General features: G+C 44.9%; 1 protein-coding gene across 5 annotated transcripts in view; it reads left to right on the forward strand.

The window, feature by feature from the left end:
• ATP2B2 (ATPase plasma membrane Ca2+ transporting 2) overlaps positions 1 to 19,154 on the forward strand; it is a 1,489,679-nt gene that overhangs the window by 868,017 nt on the left and 602,508 nt on the right. The gene's annotated exons all lie outside the window — the stretch shown is intronic.

Here is a 19,154-nt window from a genome sequence, read left to right on the forward strand (position 1 = left end):
GTACTTGTTCAGGTCAGTAGGATCCCAAATGTTTAACAGACATTTGCGAGGTTCCGGCAGGAGTGACGTCTCAAGGGCCTGGGAGACTGTTCGCATAATCTGTCTCCATACCTCTTGAAGCAACGGGCAGTCCCACAGTGTGTGAAGCAGGGACCCCTCCTCCCCGCAGCCCCTGAGACAGAAGGGGTGTGGTGTCTTCTGTATCTTGTGCAAGAGTGTTCTGGTATAGTAGGTGCGGTGTAGGATCTTGAGTTGTACCAGCCGAAACCTAGCTGAGATGCCCACCTCCCTTGGTGAGGCCAACGCCTCGTTCCATTCCGAGTCATCCATATCCCCGAGTTCCCCGGTCCATCGCTCCCGGAGTTTCTGTGTGGGGTCCGGCAGGTTATTAACTAGTTTTTTGTATGTAAGGGAGGTCGCCTTCTGCTCCATAAAGTCAGTCAGCAGCCTGTCCTCCAGTGGAGAGGACTCCGGGAGTACTGTGTCGGGAGGGATTGCATGCTGTAAGGCGTGTCGGATTTGCACATACCTCTAAGTTTCAGTGGGCCTCATATCATACTGTTGCTGCAATTGCGAGAATGCGACCACTGAGCCCGTATCCCAAAGGTCTCCAACAACCGAAATTCCCAGTCGGTCCCATTGTGCGAAGCCCTTACTGGCTCTTAAGTTCCCTAACGATTTCGCGTCCCACAATGGCGTCATTTTCGTAATTTTCCCCTGCCATCCGAGCCGTGACTGTGCCGTATGCCACAGGGACACCGTGTGCTGTGTCGGGCCAATCAGTTTACGGGCCCGTGTGCGATTGTACAGTGCCGCAAGCATGCCGTCCGTTCCCAGCTGCGACCAGTCCGCTTGGTAAGCGGGGTCCCCCCGCGGGACGTGGATCCATTGGTTTATTATTTTGAGTTGGGAGGCCCAGTAATACAATTGAAGGTTGGGTAGTGCAATCCCACCTTCGTACCAGCTTTTAACTAATTTATCGTGAGCTATACGGGCCGGGCCATTGCTCCATAGTAGTGCAGATACAAGTGCGGCGACCTGTTGGAAGTAGCGTGGGGTCACAACGTGGGGAGTATTCTCTAATACGTAAAGGAATCTAGGGAGAGCCATCATTTTGTATAGTGCTGCTCTTCCAAGGAGGGTTAATGGCAGGGTGGCCCAATATTTAACGTCAGCACGGGGACGTGCCAGAGGCGGCACCAGATTTGCGTTATAGAAGTCCGTCGCATTAGTGGTGATAACAATGCCCAGGTATTTAAATGAGCCGGACGCCAGTTGTAGGGGGCAGTTATCCCGCAGTGTTGGTTCTGGGCCCCTGAGCACGAAGATGACAGATTTGGACCAGTTTAGGGTGTAGCCAGATACCTTCCCATGCTCGTCGCACAGGGCCAGCAGGGCAGGGATTCCCTCGTCAGGGTCGGCCATGTAGATCAGCATGTCATCAGCATATAGCGATACCTTGTCTTCCCACCCGTCCTCCCACGTGAGTCCCCGGAACAGAGGCGTTGCCCTAAGTAGGATGGCCAGTGGCTCGAGCACCAGCACAAAAAGTAGGGGCGATAGCGGGCACCCTTGTCTCGTCCCGCGCCCTAACGGGAAGGGCTTTGAGATGTGACCATTCGCGACTACCTGCGCCATTGGTGACGTGTATAGTAACCGGACCCATGCCACGTATTTCGGGCCAAAGCCCATGCGGGCCAGGACAGCAAATAAGTACTCCCACTCCACAAGATCAAATGCCATTTTGGCGTCTAGGGAGAGGATGACTGACTGTTCGGAAAGGAGATGTGCTCTCGCCAGGACCCCATGCACTCTCCGCAGATTCAGTGCTGTGCTCCCATGCGGCATGAAGCCGGATTGGTCCGGGTGTATCAGGGCATGCAAGTGCGCCGTCAGGCGGCTAGCCAGGAGTTTCGCAAGTATCTTCGCTTCCACATTGAGCAGGGAGATAGGTCGATACGAGGAGCACAGTGTCTGTGGCTTTTCAGGTTTGGGGATGGCCACTATGGTGGCCGTGCGCTGATCCAGAGGGAGTGCGGCCTTAGTAAGGCTCTCATTATACATATCCAGTAAGGGCCTGCTCAACAGGGGGGCCGTCACTTTGTACCATTCTATGGGTATCCCATTAGGACCAAGCGCCTTTCCAGATTGCAAAGACTGTATTGCTAATTGGATTTCAGTTTCGGTTAGGTCGGCGTCTAGTTCCAGTTGCGTTTCCTGGGAGAGTGTGGGGACAGTGATGCGATCGAGTGAGGCCTGCGCCTCCTGTTCCGTGACTTCCCTTGTCGGTGTATAGATGTCCTGAAAGTGGCGTGCTAAAGCGTGTACGATTTGTTCAGGGTGTGTCATCATCTGACCCTCTCGATCGAACAGCCTTTGAATGCCTCTGTTGCTACCACCCCGTCTGTCCAACCATGCTAGCATTTTTCCGGCTTTGTCCCCCACATCATATATCCTACTGGCAGTGCTCGCCAGGTGTCCCTTGGTCACCGTTGGGAGGTGGGCCAAGTGTTGTTGTTGTTTGAGATGCAGCGCATGTGCTGTGTCAGGGGTGGGATCGGACATGTGGGTGATATTTGCGTCGTGGAGAGCCAATTCTAATTGAGCGAGTTCTTTCCTGGAGTCTCGCTTGTGCCCCGTGATGGCCGCTATCGCCGCGCCGCGCAGGACTGTCTTGTACGCCTCCCAAAGTGTGGATGGCGAGGAGACCGACCCCGTGTTTTCTGCAAAGTAGTGTGATGAGGCCGTCTTAAGCTTTTTCCGTACACCTGGAATCTGTAGGTAGTTGGGGTATATTGGGTAGAGCCTGCCACGTTTTTGCTCCTTGGATGTGATGTGGAGGGACATTGGGGAGTGGTTTGTTATGATTTGTTGACAATTTATCAGGCCTGTTGAAGTTGTCTCCAGAAGGGGATAGACAAGAAGAGATGGGAGTGAAAAATAGCACAGATAGAAACAGGTATGAATTACAGTGCCTTGATAGTTGCATTCTATATCTTGCTATACAGAGCCCCAGAGTGGTTTCCACTAAGAAATCCAAACTGCGTCAATTTCAGTTTTACCAACTGGCTTAGCTCAGAATGATGTCGCCTTGCGATCATTTCACAGTCACAAGTCAAACTGCCCATTCAAGGTATAAGTTCAGAGAAGGCTTGAAAGAGTACACAAGTCTCCAGCTCCTTTCTGAACTTGAGAAGTACTTCCTGTTGTCACAAGGCTTGGGCCAGGCTATTCCATGCTTGAGAGTCATGTGTTCTCAGGGTTGTCTCACCAGTATCTTTGTTTTCGAATGCATTAGTAAGGCACCACTACTGACTGCTGATCTGAGGCTGATATAACCATGGTGTTGACGAATAGTTTACAGAGGTATTTTGAGACTGGAATTCCACATAGGTAATGCGCACGTGGTAATATTTAAGGACATTGAATCTGCTTGTATTATTGTCTTCAATGATGCCACCTCAACACCGCATCAACAAGTTTAATTGTGATTTGCAGTAGAATATCTCTCGCTAGGTTTGCCAGATGTTCTGCAGCTTGTTCTTTAGAAATTAACTGCAAAATGATAGAAGAATCAGATGTGGTAGTCTGCTTTCACTCCAGTCCTTGGTACATGTTGGCGGGCAGCAGTGTGTTCAGCTAATCATGGTGTATTCACTGCAATATGATTGCCAACAGATGTTGTGAAACAAATACACGTTTGTGAATCCTGTGTGACACTGTGGCTTTCTTTATGAGCATTTTGTAAGGCTTTTTTCACAAACTGACACAAACTAATTGTAATTAACACTGAAGCCAGCATCCTTAAATAAAGTATGTATTGTTAAAAGGGGCATACAGTGCTGAGAAATATCAGTTATTTTTCTCCAGATCTGTCTACTAACAATCACCAACAATATACATTCTATAATGCTGCTTTGTTTTATGATATCTACCTAAGTCCTATTGTGACATTATAAAACGACTAGCAACTTAACGCACTCATTTGTACATTTGTATCTAAAAGCCACCTACATTTTAGTTTTTCCTTCTATCTAGTTGTGTGTTCGTACTCACCACCTCCCTTTTTTAGGTCTGCCTTTTGGAGCAGCATTTGCTGCCTCACCAGACTATTGCTTTTCCAACATTCATACATACTAGACACACTTAGAAGGGCTTTTAGTCAGAGGGCTTCATCCACTGGTCTATCAAATTGTCATTCACATTTGGCTTCCTCCCACCACTGCGCACATCATGGAGCAATGGATGAGTCCAGTTGTACCCAGGGGCTCCTTTCAATTTGAGTGACTGTGCAATCAGAGCTACTTCAAAGAGTCTTTTTATTTCATTTCATTTATTTTGCATATTATCTTTAAGAAACAATAATTTGTTTTGCCTCTTCTTGGGATGCCTGGTTAGATAGTGATTCTTTTTTTAATCACAACTATAAAATCATAAAGTGGGAAAGCAACATTGTAGCTACCTGTGACTTGAGTGCTTGGTTATGTAGTAATAAAATAATAATAATAATAATAATAATAATAATAATAATAATAATAATAATAATAATAATAATAATAATAATAACAATATTAATAATAATAATAATAATAATAATAATAATAATAATAATAATGATAAGAAGAAGAAGAAGAAGAAGATGCAAAGAAAAATTGAAAGTTTTGCTATTTAAAAAGCATCACTTGTAAAAGTGTCACATCAGTGAATGATTTTTAAAATGACATTTTAATGCAAATATATGACAGCCACATGTAGGTAATTTTTTGTTTTGTGGCATATTGTTGCAATAAAAAATCAAAAATGTACCATCGCACAGCCTGAAAAAGACAGACTAATTGGCGTTGCAACTTCTTTTTTGTACACTGCACTGGATTGTTTTGTCCTCATCTTTTTCCTAGCTACAAAAATATTGATATTGTCATTCTTCAATCAGTCTCCAAGCTCTATTACTCTCAAAAGCATCAGCAGAGTGAAACATGCGATAATTCTTAAACAGCATTGAACAGTGTGTGTCTGGGCTGTCAATAAGGGCGGGCGTAACTCGCATAATTCTGTGTAGCCTAATCACATAAAAGTACTCATGAATTCCTCAAGGTTGTTTTTGAATTACCAAGAAGAGTAATTCTGAGTTAAGCACTATTTCTTAGCACTAAGATGTCCTTTGCATCCAAAATGGATGTAAGGATGCATTTTGCTCTAAGAAATAGCATTAGGTGCAACAGAGCATGAATAGCGAGCAGACACTCGCACTTGCTAAATGTTATTTTTGGGCTAGGCTTTTCCCCTAACTTACCAACCGCATTTAACGCTCTTTTGTATGTATGTATGTGTCTTGTAAAGCACACTGCTGCCCTGAGGCGTTGTGGCTCTGTAGACTGCTGGGGAACCCGTCCTGGCTATCCCTGTGAGAGGGTCCCTACTGGGAATCTCCAAGGTGAAACCAGGCATCCCTGGCGAATGTGGGGGGCTGTTGTAGAGATGAGGCAAGCTAATGCCCAGAGTTGCTGAGTGTGATCCCTGGTTAGAGTAGGCACCGAGGCGAGAATTATCAAGTCCACTGACCCTGGTCCACGACCCTGCCACATCAGGAATTGAACCCTGGCCCGGGGCCGTTCTCTGCTTCCGGGTCTGCCACCTCTAACCAGTGAGCCACACCACTCCACTTGTCACCATCACGTCCAAAGTGGATGCGAGGCTGCATTTTGCACTAAGAAACAACACAAAATATGCTCTTGCAGTGGAATTTTGTTCTCCAAATTACTCCTAATTACGGAAGAAGGAGTAATTGCATAATTATCAGTAATCCTGCACCAAAGAGTAACGCGGAACTGCTGAAATTACTCTGCTGTGATCTAAATTCTGGCATGTCAAGTTTAGAGAGCAATGTCTTCTGAATTAGGACATTTTTCCCAGATAATGCTTGAAAAGATTAAAGCTAGAAGCCAGACACTGTTTGAAAAAATGAAAGCAAAAAGGTGTGTGTTCTATGTGAAACGATCGGCATGCCACCACCTATTTTTTGATTTTACTTTCACTTTCGAAGTGAAAGTCCATAAAATTAGGTCCGATGCACTCTTTCATACACGTGCATGAACCCGTATTTTTCACACTATACAGTATTAAAGTGTTTCCGTGTGTTTTTTTCATTCACAGTGGCGTTCAGACTACGTTATAATGTGATAACTCACAATCCGAAAACTAAGTAAACAACTGATTATAATTCGCAAGTTATCTCCCGTTCGGCCATTTCGCCTACTGGTTCTATTGATTATTATTTTTTTTTATATAGTAGATGTATTCCCGTGCTCAGAAACCAGAAAAGTTCACCGAGAGGTGTACAGGCGTCAGTGTGGTAGCCAGTATATCAAATGTAAGAAGATGGCTGCTCACAACGTTTTGCCCTGTTTTGATGTACACGCGCTTCATGTGTTTTCTCTGCATCGCCCTTCGGCTCTTGCCACCCGTAAGAGGGTTTAATCTGGCATGAAGGGAAACGCCATGAAGCTTGATGTTAATTGGCCGGAGTGAAACTTCTCAACGCTGTTAATGAGTTCAGTTGAATGTAAAATGCATATGCACTGTTAGTAAAAAATATGATTGTCCGTCCTGGGTGAACGCTGAATCACCAGACGCTGATATCATTGCCTCTAAAACACCTTAGAAAACATGCATCTTCCAGTAACACAGACTGGCGCCTTTTATGTAAGAGCGTTGGAGATGGTCTAGGCTGGGATAGTGTCAGGACCCACCTCTTTAAGTGGTACTTCAATTCCATGATTACCTATTACTCCCATTACATGTACCATAAATCGCAATAACGAGGAAATGCAAATATGTAAAAAAATATGCTACCATGTGAAGGAATGTTTGCACGTTTCTGCAGGAAAATAAGGCTAAATCTGCTATTGTAAAAATTATATTAATATTTATTTGACCAACTTTAAAAAATAGTGTTAATATTATATCAAATTGCACCCAACTTTTTTATTTTTATCACTCCTGAATCTATCTTAATTTGTCAAATAAGCACAGGTGGCAATATTTTCTCTCAGAAGTCGGAATCAGGAGCTCCAAAACTTATTATCCTTGATTACAACACTTAATGCCTCTTTATTCCACCACCCCACACAGCCTGCCCCTTTATTTCATTCTATTAGGCTCTTTTCATCCCTGCTTTCTCTCTCTGTCACTACTTTTCCATTTTTCTCTTCCGCCTCCTTTCCTCCCTTTGATTTTTTTCTCTCTCTTGCGCTGGGTGAAAGTCTTAGCAAAAGTTGGTGCTGGTCCCAAAAAATGAGTGCCACAGACTCCGATTAGGCACTGTTCCTGAATGTTTAAAAAGTAGTGGTGGGCAGAACTCGTGGAGTTTTAATCTGCGGAAATTCCGCAGAGTTACGTAAAAACACTGCGAGATTCCACAGAGTTTCACATGCTGCGGAATGTCGGCACATTGCACTGCTCGTGCTGATTTTTAGCGTTGGGAGCTTGTTCCATGCTGCTTTTTTCTGCTGCTCGAGTAGATTTCCTGCTCGAATGGCAGCATTCTCAATGCGCATGGTAGCGCCCTGCTGCGACAGACCACATTGAGAAATCATACCATGACTTGTCCTAGTGCAAAATGTTTCTCGCTCACTCATGACAAGTTAGGGTTTGTGAGCCGCGCGTGAGAAAAACTCTGCCACGCAGTGGTTCGCTGAGGTTTTCAGAACTCCGCGCTCCAGCCAGAGCACGGAGTGGGCACAATACTTTGAGAACCCAGGGCAGAGGAGTGGAGTTTATAGCCCACCACTATTAAAAAGCAATGTTGCTGAAATATGTAACCTCTCTACCCTTCTTTTGCAGATCTCTCTTCAGCTTCCATTTATGAGACCTGAAATACGGGTCTCTTACTTACTCACACATCTCTCCACACATCCCTCAACAGAGTTCTGTCGCGATTGCCGTATCCAGAAATCGCAACGGAACCAGTGTCTTTTTTTCTCGCCCACACGGACATTAGTAGTACAGCGTACCAGCCCTCTCGCTCCCTCCAAAAGACTGGACGGACAAGTGCAATATCCCCTAAGGCTACCTAGATCCTCCCGCAGTTCAGCGTACCCACGCCTGTTTGCCTCCTAAAGTCACCGGACACATTGGACCATTGTCCCCCAGGCGTCTCACACTTCCTCGCCTCTACCATTGCATCTGCACGTCATACCATAGACGTGCCCATCACCTTCAAGAGGTCCTGCTGTACTCAGGGCCCCTCCGCCCTCCACACCACCCCATCCACAGGGGCCCACCTTTTGGGGCCATCCACCCAACTAAAACCTCGACGTGGACCACTTGGTCCTCCTTGACCCCCTGGCCAGGTTGGAATTATCAACTGCCTCGTGACACTACCTGTTCCATTTACTATGCCACACAGCCCTGAAGAGTCACGCGATAGATTCCCTAATGTGACAAAACACGTGTTGGCTGGTTGAAGTTTTGATGTTGCGTCATTAAAAAACTTTTTGAGCAATACAATGGTGCAGACCGCAGATATTTGAACTATACAAGACATTAATGCCATAGTTATATCCTCACTACGTGTGCCCAGGACTGTGTTCTCAATATTGGTGTGGGTTCTTTGACTCACACGGGGATTACAGGGTAATTTTTCCCGACCTGGCAGCACCGTGCATTTTCCGAGCATAGTTAACATTACGCGTACAAGCCTGAGCGCCAATCTTCCTGCTTTTACTAAAAACCCTACATCAATATAGTACTAGTTTAAAGTCTTCAGATGGAATAAAGAGCTTGTTTTTTTTGAGATTGCGGAAAGTGAAGAGAGTTCCTTTTGCTGAAGTTTCGATGTGAGAATTGAGATTAAGGTTTTATCAATGGAGGTACCAAACGATTTGACTGAGTTGGACAAGGAGAGAAAGCAGTTGAGGGCATTGAGGTCGTAGAGCCAAGTTTGGATGGGGAAAGGGTTGGAATTAGGGGAGAAGAGAATGATTTCAGTTTTTTTAGGGTTCAGTTTGAGATGATTTATTTGGAACCAGGATTGAATCTTGGTGAGGGTGTTGTTAAGGTGTAGGATATCGGCGTGGGTTTTGATCTAATAGTACAGTTGAGTATCATCAGCGTAGAGGTGGCAGTTGATTCCTGCTTGTTTAAGGATGAGAGTGAGGGGTTCCATAAAGAGGCTAAAGAGAGATGGTGAGAGGATAGATCCCTGGGGGACTCCTAGGGATACCGGAGTGGGGCTACAAAAACGGTTGTGAGTTTTGATTTGCTGTGTTCGGTGTTGTAGGTGGGAGACAAACCATTTGTGGTAACCTTATTACAATTAATAAGTGACAATTTCCAGATGGGATTCGGTAACCAGTTAATGTTTGGTGTCCTTGGCCTCGTAATGAAAAACCTTCTCCCTTAGGGAAGTCGGATTTTAAATTATTATTTTAAAAATGCCACTTTTAGAAAGTTGGAATGTTCCTGCCATAGCCATTCAGTGCATGCAACCTGTCTCTGGTTCACGTGAATGGGTGTAGCTGCCAATTTAGCTTTGTGTATTTCTCCTAGAGAGCTACACACACACATACACCAGAGTATGGATGTGCCTGGACTGGCAATCACTGGCAGGAGGTGGGCACATCCCTACTTACACTTGAAGGGGCTGTGTCTGGCATCTACACAAAAGGCTGCATACCCTCTGTAGTTAGTCTAGAGCCATGGCAGGGAAGGTAGGAAACCTGTAGACTTCCAAAGGAAACCACTAGACGCTTCTCCCAAATCAATAGAAGGCCCAGGTATAAATATTGGACCTCAGTCACCAACTCTTCAGTACACTTCTGCACTTGTGGAGACTCTGCCAGGAAAGAACTACCACTTTGCTGGACTGTTGTCCAGCTGGCCTACTGCCTTGCTGGACTGCTACCTTGCTGGATTGCTGCCCTGCTGACTGTGTCAGAGGGATTTCAACCTGCACCTGAATCCAGGACTCATAGTGACCCCAAGAGCTAATCTACTGGCCTCCTGCTCGGAGCCAAAGTGACATAATGGGCTCCCAATCACCTGAACCAGCACCTAGATCCAGTTGGAGCATGCCCCTAATCTCCAAGAGGTGCCCCTCAGGTCCTGTACCCTTGTCTTGGTGTGTCCTAAGAGAGGCAGAATTGAAGTTTTTGGGCTCTTTACAATCGGAAATGGATTTGTTGACCTCAAAATCTTGTCACTCAAACAGCCCACCAATGTGAAGGTCCATCAACCCAACACTTTGCACTACAGCCTTGACTGCTCACAGGTAGGGCCACTGCTAAGCTCAGACCAGACTGTTCCTAATGACAGCAGGATCTTTATGCTAAAGCACCACCCATCTTCGGAGCTTCGGATAATCTTTGAGCTACATTGATGACCACCTGTGATGCTTCTATGCGCCCTGCCGCCCCATACACTGCAAACAGGACTCTTTGCGCAGGACTGAAAAGGTAACTTTTCAACAGGACTAAACTGGGCCCTGTATCCAACACGTACTCCATCGCGGTTGGCCTCAACTTGTGACTTTCTCCCTGCACCGCACAACCATATAGCAGCAACTGACGCTTTGGGTTTTGTGGTGCTATTTTCACTTGAATCTATATGTACTGACTGTATTTTTGTCACTTTGGTCTTGTTTTATTTATTAAAAATGTACTCTATATTCCTAAATTAGTGTGGAATCTTTTCGGTGTAGTATGTTCATGTGTTTCCTGTTTGTAGTGCTGCATAGATACTTTACACATTGCCTCTATATTAAGCCTACTGCTCTATGAAAAGCCACCATAGGATTGAGCACAGGTTAATTTGGGGTTTGCTTGTGACTTCACCCTGACAAGGATTGTGGTTGCTGCTTGAAAAAGGTTCCAACCCCCTCAACCAATAATCCAATTTCTTACACTGACCTTTTGAATTAGATGTTCAAGGAAGGGTTACAGAAGTCAATCTTTAAGTTTTCAGTGTTCATTTGGGCTAAAATCTTGAAAAACACTCCATGGTCGAGAATTCCAAAGAGTGGTGAGAGGCACCACAATGCACAATATTTCTGATGCACTTTATCCTGTTGGAATGGAACAATGGAACATCTAATGAGCAGGTTTTCATATATTAACAGCATGCGCGCTAGCGGGTTTTCCCGCTGCGCGCTGAAATTTCAAAATCGCGGCTTTCGTGACAAAGCCAGCTCATCATGCGCGCAGCGCAGGTAATGCCCATGACAAGCTGGCTTTGTCATCCGCATCGAAGGGGTTAATTGAAAAACATGAAGAGGAAATGTAAATTCAGATCTCAATAATTATTATGATATACATCAATGACACAATCAGATTGATAGTTTGGAAGATTATTCAGTAAAGAAAATAGACCCATTGCGGGTGCAACTTCTATTTGCATTTCATGTCAATATATAAAAATACAATGCTTCCAAGTATTTCAATTAATTCGATCTTCTAATCTTTAATATTCTTTTGCTCCAAAGTTGTTATCTCCACTGAGCTTGAATACATGCTGCTTTTTTTCAGGAAACAATTGTTACATTTTTCATTATATGGAAGCATTTAAATAGCGGGTCATACGTGGGATGCTGAAGTACATTATCAGATTAGTAGCACTGTTGGACTTGGCCCTTTTGGCAGGTTCCCCCTTGAACTTTTTGCCTTAAGCACTGACATGGTGGTAGTGGTTTTAGGCCTCTGGGCACTGTAGCACTGTGGCCCAGTGTAAAGTGCGTGCGCTCTCTGAGTTCATTGTGGTGAGATTGGCCTGCCCTCCCCTAGGAATGCATGGGGATATGTGTGTCAGTGGTATTTCCTGTTATGAGAGGTGCTGTGTGGTCAACTCTGGTATGTCTGAAATCGTGTGAATAAATGCTGCGCAATAGCATGCACAGATTTATTGTGGTTATTTTAGAAATGCCTCTTTTAGAAGTTGGCATTTCTGTGTCCTATGTGTCTGCCTCCCTGATGTGAATTGCATGTCTTGCTTGTGAGTGACAGGAGCTAAGAGGTGTGGGTGGTTCCAGGAGCCAGGGGGAGTCAGCCCAGTGGTGAATAGAGAGATCTGCATGCAGATTGGAGGGAAGAGTTGCGCCTGGAACCTGAATATGACTGTGCCTTCCCTCCACAATGGTGGCTCCGCCCCCTGTGGTGCGTCTAATCACTGAGCCCCCACCTGACAAAGGAGAGAGGAGCTGAGCAAAACAAAGTGCTCCAAAGATCCCCTAGACCAGTTCTGACTGGTATCCCTCAAGCCCTGTGCTGTGACACAAAGGAAAAGGGCATATAGATATAGGGGTTGGGACCCCATGATGTTGTTCAGTCTTGGAGTGCTGTTTCTGCCAGGCAAAGTGATACCAAAGGGGATGATGGACGGAGCGTTTGAGCAAATCAAACGCTCGCCCCCAGTCAACTGATCTGGGTTTAATCCATCACCATTCTTTATCTCACTCCACCATCCCAGTTCAGACATGGCCATATGCAAATCAGTTTGACCCTGTGCCTCATGGGAACAGTCCAGCTGAACTGCCAAGCCATGTCTTCCCTGGACCGGAAACAAGCATCCAGGGACCGGTTTCGGATTCATAATCCTCATCAGCCAGGCTATCTTGAACCCAGGGGAGAGTGAGCAAGGGACCCACGTCTGGGCATACCCTGCCAACTTAGGGCGAACAAAGCGATACCAAAGGGGATGATGGACGGAGCGTTTGAGCAAATCAAACGCTTGCCCCCAGTCAACTGTTCTGGGTTTAATCCATCACCATTCTTTAGCTCACTCTATCACCCAAGTTCAGACATGGTCATATGCAAATCAGTCTGACCTGTGCCTCGTAGGAACAGTCCAGCCCAAACTTCCAAGCCATGTCTTCCCTGGACTGGAAAAAAGCATCCTGGGAGCGGTTTCGGATTCATAATCCTCATCAGCCAGGCATGCTGCTGCAGGGGCCATGGGGGGGCTGCCATGAGGGCTTGCATCCCGGGGCCCTGCATTGCCCCTTGATGCCAAATAGGACTTTTCGGACCCCCTTTGCTCTTCCTGACCTCCAGGACCTTAAAGGGACTTTGTACTTTTTTACCCCTAGCGCCTGGGAGCGCTTCATCTTAATTTACCCCTTTATTTTGAGGAGGAGCCTCTGTGCATGGCCCTTGCACCGCTGGGCTGCGATCATCTTCTAGGGAATCCCCAGGGTAGGGATTCCCCCATACTGTCTTGATTGCGGGGGCCCACCCCATGTTTCTCTGCAATCAAATTCAAAATAACGGGTGCCCACCCCGCCTATGGAGCGTAAATGCGGGTACCCACCCCGCTGTGTACTTTGTGTTTCGAGGGAGTCTACCCCTCATTTGCCGCCCGAAGAAGTTGCTGCCTCTGTGACCCGAGCCGTGGCCGATGTCAGGTATGTCTGCCTGTGACGGGGACGGGGCCTGCGGCAGGCCCAGAAGAGGCGCTAGAGTCGTGGGCCAAAGCAGGGCTCCAGTGAGCTGTGCGGAGCCCCAGCATCAGAAAGGAAATGCCGGTGGGCTCCATGGAAAATTCCGGGGTCCCAGGAGGGGGCCCGGGTGAACAGTGGTGCAGTCGTATCACCAGTGAGGCTCTCATGAGGGAGAGGGCCCCGCCTGTCACCTGTGGTGTCCGGAGTAAAGTGGAGCACCTCGCAAGACCAGTCCGGTGAGTGGGGTCTCCGGGGGGGCACATTGTTGGTCCCGATCGCAGCACCATAACGGTGGAAGTACAGAGTCAGAGCGACCCCGGATGGCAGCAGGTCACTCCAACGAGGCAGGCATGTTTATCTTTAGAGCCTGTGCGTGGCTCCACCGTCGGCATGTTTATTTAAAGCGCCAGTGCGCTCCATCGGGGCATATTTAGTTTTAAGCTCCAGTGCGCTCCACGTTTTGGGGGCATGGTTGTTGAGAGACACCCAGTGGGACACCGAGGGCACAGTCATGCCAGGGCCCCTCCCCAGGATCCTCAGCTACACCGCACCAGCAAGTACTGGGCAGCTGCAACATTTAGGTGTGCGCAAAGTGTGTACCCTTGACTTCCGGTGACTCTTGCAACATAGGGCATTTGAGCCCCTTTTTGAGATGGCCAGTTGGCCAGGGGGACTGTTAGGATTGTAGGGAGCCAGGCCCTAATGTGATTATATGGTGCTAGGAAATGTAATGTATGTACTATGTTTTATGCGCCCTGTGTTATACCTCTAAATGTGTTTTTTTTATGATTATGAAGTTGTTTTGCATATTATGGTTTATGCTAGTGAGATTATGTTTCACTGTGTGATTTATGCCCCTAATGTGTGTTATGCTTAAGAGGTTAGGGTCTAATGTGTTTACACTTATGAGAGGATTGCATGTGTTTATGCTGGTAAGGTTGGCGCAGAATGTAATTCGCGCCTGATGTGATGCTGTGCATAATGTAGTTTATGCTACAGGCTGATGCTACGTACAGTGGTTACTGGTTGTACGTTTATAATCTGTTTTACTTTTACTAAGTCACTCTGTGATGGTTCTGACAATGGTCCAGTGGGCCCTGTCAGGTGTATATAATCCCTTGTAGATATCACCTAGTGCCAGGTAGCACCATATATTATGTGGTTACTATTCTAATGTGTTATGAGAATAAAAATGCTATTTTTTATATAACCTTGTGTGGAGTTCCTTGTGTGGTGTGCCTGGGATGTTGTTGCTGTGTGTGTGCACGCAAATGTTCTACACATGGCCTCCGGGATAATCCTGACCTCTCATGCCAAGCTACCAAGGGGGTGAGCCAGGTTTATCTTTGGCGTGTAACTCCCTTGCCTTGACTAGAGTGGTGGTCTCTGCCTGGCTTTGGCGCAAGCCTTAGCCAACCAGAGATCCTATTTCTAACAAGCACACTACACAGTGTGGAGTTCGTGGTTTATTTGTTGTGACCCTATGTAGAAAGTTTCCAATGTGTGTGAGTGCTCATGTCTTGTCTTGGGGCCCAGCGCCCAGCAGTAGGATGAAGGAGGAGGTGTGAGAAATAGGTTCGCAAATTATACTGTGATTAGCTGGCAGTTACAATTTACTCTGCTTTACTTTCATTGTATATCCGATGCTGACGGCAGCAGTTACATTTTTGTGAGTCTTGAAGGAGGACAGGAAGGAGGACAGGAAAAAAAGAGGAAAGAGAAAAGGCAAAGTGGGCAAAAAAATACAGATCTACCTGGATGGTTTGCATTATAGCTAGTCAGTTCAGTTGTTAGGGAGGGATAGGTAAATACAACATATAGCAAGCTACACCAAAAAGTGGGTTAGGGCTAATCAATGAAGGCCCAATATTCCATTAGCAAGTGAGTAAAAATCAACGGTGCTGTGTACTTTTCCATTATGTAACCCATGCAGGTCTCCAGCCAGAAGACTCTAGATCATGATTCTACTGAGTAGCCGGGAGGCTAGCCAAGGAGGTCTGCCAACAATGCAGATCATGCACTGGTAAGAACTACAAGTGCAAGTCTTGATAGCAGCAGGGAGCAAAATAGTTCCTTGACATTTGCAGTGGAATGATACCACTCCTCCAGTCAGAATACTCTGAGTCTGAAATTCTCCTAGGCAGGACACATTCAAGAATGGGGTGAAAGCTCTTGAATCAGGAGCAGATAACTGAAATAGACCACAAAGCCATCCAATCACGATTAAGATGCCGACCCAAATCTCTCTGTAAGTTCATGATATATATAGGAAGCAATAGGTCCGCCAAGACCTAAAAAGATATTTCGAGGTCGCATTTGCTTTCTAGCTTATGCTGCCTTCATTACCACGGGTATCAAGGGAGAACCACTGGTACCAAAAATAAGACTGAGTGCTTGATTACGATCTTGGCAGGTGGGATACTATATCACAAATGTGACGAACATCCGGTCTACGGTATCACAAGTTCCATAGGATGTAATGAATTTGTAACACAGCATCACATTTGTGATGGAGTAACCCTGACCGTCAGAATTGTAATCACGCCCTGAGTTTTCAGTAGCCGCTCCTCACTCCCCATAAGTTTATCGTTCATCCTGGCTAAAAATCAGAGGAATCTCAGTTCTTAAGTGCATGAGAGTCTCATTTCTTTCATTGTGTGTGTGTGTACCTTCTGGTAATTTCGGAACAAGTGACAACTACGGACAGAAAAATTGTTGATGAGGCGGTGGATACACAATAGGTGTGTGAGTCACACCTGCGGGCTTGACTCTTGCATCATAGTGCAATTGTAGCATCTCAAACAAAGTAATTTTTTCCACAAGTTAGACCAATAACACTAGGTGTAGCAAATGCTGCACTAAGTAAACATTTCACCATTCAAGCACAACAAAACAGGGCTGCATGATTGCCACATGGTGTTGCATGAATCTTGTTAAACCTGGGCCTATCTCCTCTTGTTTATAATGCTCTCAGTGCCTTGGGGCGTTCTTTATAAAGACATCCACTGATCGTTGGAGCTATGCTCAAGGGAAATAGATATTTATAAAGCATCGCTCCCCATATTTGAATGCAACCTGTCAAACTGAACGAATTTACCAGAAAGATTGCCTTCACACTGTGAGCAATAAAGCATCATTAGTTGTAGAGCTATTCTGTTGTTCGGAATAACAGTAATTGCTGTTGTAAGTGAGTCTAATGGACCCTGGGTTTCTGCAACCCTCGCCAGAAAAGAACAGCAGTTATTTTCCATTTATTGGCAGTGTAAGACCGATTATACAAGAGTTGGGATAAATTAGTTCATTCTAATTAGGAACAAGCTGAACAATGCCTGAAGTTTAGAGGGATTTTATTTGGATTGACAGTGTTGAGAATGATTCTGTGCCTTTCCACTATTTCTAACTCTTGCCCTAGTTTCCTGCTAGTAGAAAAGAGCATCATATGCCAGAGATGTTTTTGAAGTTGCAAACGTGTTCTTTGGGTGTCCTAGTTAAATTGATGTTATGCAGCATCCTCTTTCTGTATGGCATAATTGTTTCCATTTTTGCTTAACTAATCCAAATTAGACTTTTTGCTCTGCCACATCAAGGCAAGTGATGAAAAATTATCTTTTCAAAACCTTAATGCATAAATTACTCAAGATGGAGCTCAGGAGAAATTGCACCATTATAACATGCAGTGCATCTTTCAAGTTCAGCGACATGACGTCTCCATTAGTTTGATATCTTTTCTATTCGAAAGCTATGCCAAGTTTCAAAGGTATTTTTAGGTATATTTGTCTTCAGGGACGATGGCTGATCAAAGTATCTGAAAGTGATAAGCAATGACTGTATGCAAACACTCTGAATGTATTTCGCTGCCATTCTAGTGATTAACTTTTCCAATCTATCGAAAAACAATAGGAACTGTTGTATGGTTATATATGTCTATTCAACATGCAGTAACACTGGAGAATCCACAGTTTAATCTGTTTACAAACTGTTCCTGGTGTATGGAAGCAGTCTTCAATTTAGAAAATTGCATATGACAAAAGCCAGTAGCCCACATTCAGTCGGTGCAGTGAGCTAGGCTTATTTATTTTTCACACGTTTAAGTGACCTCTGAACTGATAATTCTGCACAAGGAATGGAGCTGTTATATTAAATCTGATTGTTAGCACCTTCAAAAGATTTGGATTAACCCCTCTGTTCATGATCTTTCCTTTGACTAATTCATTCGTGGCAAGACATTGATGGAGACAGGGGCACCTCCATCAGTATTTGATTTGACTAAAACGAAGCAATAAGTTGTATGAGTAAACTCCATGAACTGCTCTCTGATGGCATCATTCTCTAAAGTTTTAAATATGTGTAGTGCATTGCATCTATTTTGCTCATAAAGTAGCCCTAGTGAAATTGCAAAACAAATAAATGTTATCTGAATTCTTGAGGTGTTATTCGATTCTTGTTGAGAGCACTTTCACCAGAAGAGTTTTCATGTACTGGGAACCAGATTTAGAATTTGGCGTACAAAGTGCTGTTGTTTAATCGCGGCGTAGTACCCTGTTCCCCAAAACTTTGGTCAGCTCTCCACATTTAGTAATGGAGGGACCTTTAGTATTCCGGGGAGTACTCACAGAATATTCCCTCTGACAGAGTAGGAGCCTCAGAGAAAAGACATTAATCGCCCTGCAATATGTAGGGTGGGTGTCCTTTATTTCCTGTCTGTTGCCTCCAGAAAAAACGTGATGGTGAGAGTATGGAAAAATACAATAATGACCCCCGCATCCAGGGAGAAAACTGGCGGGTGTGCAGGTCATTAGTTGTCTTTTTTCTTACAAAACACACTCACACTTTACTACTCTAGAGTTTAGACAAAGAACCAGCACCCCTTGTGTTTCCACAGGTGGATTGCCACACACTGGCGTAACACATATTGAGGGGGCCCCCTGCAGGGAATGTGGAGGGGCCCCCTCTGGACTCAATCAGGAGCTCTCCGGCCAGAGTACTGGGCTGAGGGCCTCCCCTGGAGGCTGGGGGCCCTCCGCACCAAGGAGGCTGTGGGGGCCTTTCTTACACCACTGTTGCCACATATTATGTGTTTCTCATTCCTGCAATATATTGCAAATGCCAACAACCTGATTTGAGGCCCTGTAAGTCTGTCATGTGTCAATCTCTGATATGTGAACAACAAGGACCCCCTGAGTGAGAAATAATATTATTCCTAGGACAGGGAAAACAAATTGTGTGTATCAAATCCTAGGCAACAACGTAACAATGTAAGGGACAAGGTTGCAAGAAGAAACATGCGAAAAAACAATCTATCATCAAAAAGGGTTCATATTTATTAAACATACATAATAAAATCAATAGATCATATATCACATAATACTCATCAATGAATACACTATTTAGTTAAAAACATACAATGAATTATAAACAAATCAAATAACAACCATATTAATTAAAAAGAGGACAGTTAATATACTCTTTTTATATTAACTGTCCTCTTGTTAATTAATATGGTTGTTATTTGATTTGTTTATAATTCATTGTATGTTCTTAACTAAATATTGTATTCATTGATGAGTATTATGCGATATATGATCTATTGATTTTATTATGTATGTTTAATAAATATGAACCCTTTTTGATGATAGATTGTTTTTTCGCATGTTTCTTCTTGCAACCTTGTCCCTTCCATTGTTACGTTGTTGCCTAGGATTTGATATACACAATGTGTCAATCT

Source organism: Lissotriton vulgaris, chromosome 9 (assembly GCF_964263255.1).
Source record: "Lissotriton vulgaris chromosome 9, aLisVul1.2, whole genome shotgun sequence".
Taxonomy (NCBI): Eukaryota; Metazoa; Chordata; class Amphibia; order Caudata; family Salamandridae; genus Lissotriton; species Lissotriton vulgaris.